Raw genomic sequence first — 4,843 nt, forward strand, 5'->3', positions numbered from 1 at the left:
GGAAAGCTGCTCACCTTCAGGTAGCCAGGAAGCAGAGACAGAGAGAGAGCAAGGGAGGAGCCAGGGGACAGGATGCCATGTCCAAGGACATGGCCCCAGTGACCTAATTCCTCCAGTCACACCCCACCTGCCCATAGTTACCACTTAATTACTCCATTCAAATTAGGATGAACTCATGAGGTTACAGCTCTTACAATCTAATCATTTTACCTCTGAATATTACTGTGGTCTTTCTTCTTTGTGTGATTGTATCCTAATCTCTTCTTGTTGCAAGGACACTAGTCATAGTGGGTTAGGGTCTAATGATCTAATTTTAACTGCATTACCTTCTTAAAGGACCTGTCTCAAAATACAGGCACATTCAGATGTATTTGGAGTTAGAAATTCAACATGAATTTTGGAGAAGGAGGCACAATTAAACCCATAATAATGATTAATCATCTCACTTTGGTTAACATATTCTTTTTCACATTTTAATATCTTCCAGTTTTGTTTGGCTGGAAACCATTGTATTTTTTTGGTGTGACTTTTCATATCTTTGTTCTGATCTGTTATGGATTGACTTTATAGTATAACTCTCAGGAGAATTGAAACTTAATTTTAGTTTTCTTAGGGGGAGGGCATGTCTCCATTAGCAACATGTAATATTCAGGATTTATTAAATGCCTTCCAAATTGTCAGACTCTTGGCCAGTCAGTCTCATTAAATTATTTAATCCTTGTAGGGACTCTGAAAAGTAGGTGTTACCCATTTTTACAGAAGCTTAAACGAATCCAAACTCAAGAGGTTACTTGCCTGGTTCAAGGCAAAAGAGTTGCACAGAGATGGAGCAGAAATCACATTCCCCTTTTCTTGATTCTTGACTCACAATATCATTTTTTCTCTCTACCTTACAATCTTACAATTACTCCAGTAAGTGTGTGTGTGTGTGTGTGTGTGTGTGTGTGTGTGTGTGAACATGACTAGATCAGCGGGTGCCCAGATATTTGGCTAAACATTATTTACAGGTGCACCTGTGAGGGCATTTCTGAATGTGATTAACATTTCAATCAATGGACTGAGTCAAGCAGATGGCTCTATCCAGTGAGGATGGGCATCATCCAAGCAGTTGGGAACCCACATAGGACAAAAAGGTAGAGAGAGAGAGAGAGAGGATTTGCTCTCTCTTTTTACCTGACTGCTGGAGCTGGGACATTGATCCTTTCTTGCCTTTGGACTGGAACTTGATGTCACCAGTAGGTCTGGTTCTCCAGGCCTTTGGACTGGGGCTGGAACTACATCACAGATTTCCTTTATAGCCTCTAGCTGACAGATCACAGGACTTCTCAGCCTCCAAATTGTGTGAGCCAATTCTTTATGATATCTATTCTACTCTCTACTCTACTGGGTCTGTGTCTGTGGAGACTGCTGATGGATAATGTGGTGACTTATGTAAAATTTCAGGGGAGGAAATAGCAAGTACAAGCATATCTGGACTTTTCCAGGGCTAGCAAAGAGACCAGTATAGCAGCAGTTAAGTAGAAGAGATGGAAGAGGTAGGAGATGTAATGGTCTTTGTTGGCCCTTGTGAAGCCTTTGGCTTTTACCCTAACCAAGATGGAAAACCACAGAAGATTTTTATCAGAGAAGTCAAATGATCTGACTTAACTTTAATGATTAGAATTTGTGGGGCTGGGGATGTGGCTCAAGCGGTAGCGCGCTCACCTGGCATGCATGCGGCCCGGGTTCGATCCTCAGCACCACATACAAACAAAGATGTTGTGTCTGCTGAAAACTAAAAAAGAATAAATAAATATTAAAATTAAAAAAAAAAGAATTTGTGTCAACTGATTGGACGTGAGTATTTAGAGAACAATACATTGAAGAGGACTCTAAGAGTATGTCTGGAAGTGTGGTGTTGCTACTAAACAAACTGAAAATGTCTGAAAGGACTGTTTTGGAAGAGGATCAGGAGTTCTGGAGGCAGCACTATGTTTGAGAGTGTGCTAAGCCTTCACCTGCTATAACTCACCTAATAGGCCCAAGAACATTGGCAGCTGAGTATTATTATACCCATTCTCAAATGAAGAAATGGAATCAGAGGGACTAAGAAATATGACTAAGGCCATATAGGTTGCAAAGAACTTAAAGCAGGGTTATGCCACTCCAAACCCTAAGATCTTAATCGATGCCCTATACCAGAGCCCAGCATTACACAGATAATGGCCATGACAACCATACTTGCTCAGTAAGACTGAGTCTCAAGGAGTAGTCTCAAACTTGACTTCTTTCTCCTCTTACATGGGTGGATGGATAAAGAGAATGCCCAGGATAAGAGACCTGATCCCCACTGGGTTCGTTAGGTTGGGTTGCCATAATAAACATCGTAGACAGGGTGACTCAAATAACGTGAATTTCTCTTCTCAGAGTCTACAGGTTGGATTAAAGTGCTGGTGGGTTTGGCTTCTCTCCTTGGCTTGCAGAAGGCCACCTTCTCACCTGATCTTTTGCCTGTACCTGCAAACCCCTCAACTCTCTCTCTTTTTTCTTTTCTTATACGGGACCAAGCAGAATGGATTTGAACCCACCCTAATGACCTTATTTTATCTGACTCGCCCTTGAAGAGGTTTTTGATGGTGAATTTTATGTGTCAACTTGACTGGCCTAAGGCATACTCAGAGAGCTAGTAAAACATTATTTCTGGGCCTGTGAGGGTGTTTGAGTCAGTGAATTGAATAAAGAAGATCACCCTCACTACTGTGGCTGGGTAGCATCAATGTGTTTAGGACCCAAATAGAACAAAAAGGAGGAGGAAAAATGAATTTTCTCTTTCTAAGTTATGACATCCATCTTCTCCTGTCCTTGGACACTGGCACTCCTGATTCTTAGGATTTGGGGCTTGGACTGAATTATACCATTGGCTTTCCTGCTTTGCCAGCTTGTCAGTGATGGGTTGTGAGACTTCCAGCTCTTTATAATCATGTGAACCAATTCCCATCACCAACCCCCCCCCACCCCCGCTGCCATAATTCCATTCCTCTGGAAAATTCTGGCTAAAAAAAAGGCCCTATCTCCAGACACAGTCACATTCTGAGGTGTTGGATGTGAGGCCTTCAATATAAGACTTTGAGCAAATACCCGCATTTAGGTCAATAGACATACGCCATAAACTATCTTAATACTATACTATATTATTACTTATTATTTCAAGGAGAAATATATTTGTTAAAGAAAGGAAATTATAAATCCAAGTGGCTAGAAGCCACTGAACTTGGAGTTGACTCCTGCTGTCTTACACATGTTACACATAGTGCCTAAACAATGGTCATGGCCAATGAGCAACAGAAAAGTGACAAATAAGCTTAGAAGGCCTGAGGACTATTTATGTTGTTTGTCAGATTGCTGTGAACATTTTTTTCCTTGGTGTTTTACATGTAATACATCTGTATTTGTCAGTGTTTTGTTGCTATAATGAAATGTCTAAGCCAGGTTACTTTATAAGAAAAGAGGTTTAGTGCAGCTCATGATTCTGGAGATGCAAGCTCATCTGGTGTTGGGCTTCTGGCTGGAAGACTCCTGAAGTGGTGCAGAGCATCACACTGCAAGAGGCAGGTAGCACACAAGTCTGGTGTCTGTATCTGTTCTCTTTTCCTTTTCTTATAAAGCCACCAGGATTCAATCATGGGGGCTCCACCCTGACAACTTCATTTAGATGAAGGCCAAAGGCCCCACTTCTAAATACCATAGCTGGATTAATGCCTCATGGTGGTATTCAACTTCAAAACATGAAGCCTTGGGGGACACTTGAACTACATCCAGATTATATCCAGACCATAGCAACATGGTAATTAATGATAATAATGCGTGTGCACCCGCGCGCACGCACATACACACACACACACACACACACATTTTTTTCCTTATGGTTGATGATGGATTTTGAAGCAGGATGGGGGATCTTGGAGATATTGAAAAGATTAAGGGAAGCCTGAGAAGAATGAAGGTAAATCCTGTTTGATAACAGGATAAAGAACTGCAAATGTCAACTATAGCTCAACCTAACTAGCTTCCCTCCCCTTATTTGTCACAGATCAAAGTTCATTTTTGAAACTGACATATAGTCAGGAATCCAAATGAGTCATTGTGAAACTTAAATAATGGAATAAAATATTATAGGTGAATGCACCTTATTCAAAATGCTCGGGATGTTTTCAGGTTTTGGAATATTTGAATATACACGCAGGATGTCTTGGGGATGGGACCTCAGTAGAAACACAAAATTTATTTGTTTCATATACACCTTACATATGTTGCCTGAAGGTAATTTTATATAATATTTTTAGTAATTTTGTTCAGGAAACAAAATTTCGTGATATGGAATTTTTCACTTGTCCCATTATGTCAACACTCAAAAAATTTTGGATTTTAAATCATTTTGGATTTCTGATTTTTTTGGATTAGGGATCCTTAAACGATATTACTATTAGCTATATCCAGTGTGGAAACAGACAGTTTTCTCTTTTCTATCATAGTGAAGGTAAAGGGGGTGTGTTAGCTTTCTGTTGCTGTGATGAAATACCTTAGAAAATCAACTTAAAGGAGAAAAGGCTTATTTTGGGTCATGGGTTCAGAGGTTTTGTGTATGGTCATTTGTCCCTGTCACTTTGGACATCATGGCAAGGAGCATGTGGTAGAGTGAAACTGCTCACTTTACAGCAGTCAGGAAGCAGAGAGGAAAGGGGTCAGAGTCCCAATATCTCCTTCAAGAGAACAAATTTGATCACTTAAGGTCCTTCTACTAGTCCCTCCTCCTAAAGGGTTCCATTAGTTCCCAGTTGTGCCATAAGCTGGGGACCAAGATTTT

This window comes from Marmota marmota, unplaced genomic scaffold, assembly GCF_001458135.2.
Source record: "Marmota marmota marmota unplaced genomic scaffold, marMar, whole genome shotgun sequence".
NCBI lineage: Eukaryota > Metazoa > Chordata > Mammalia > Rodentia > Sciuridae > Marmota > Marmota marmota.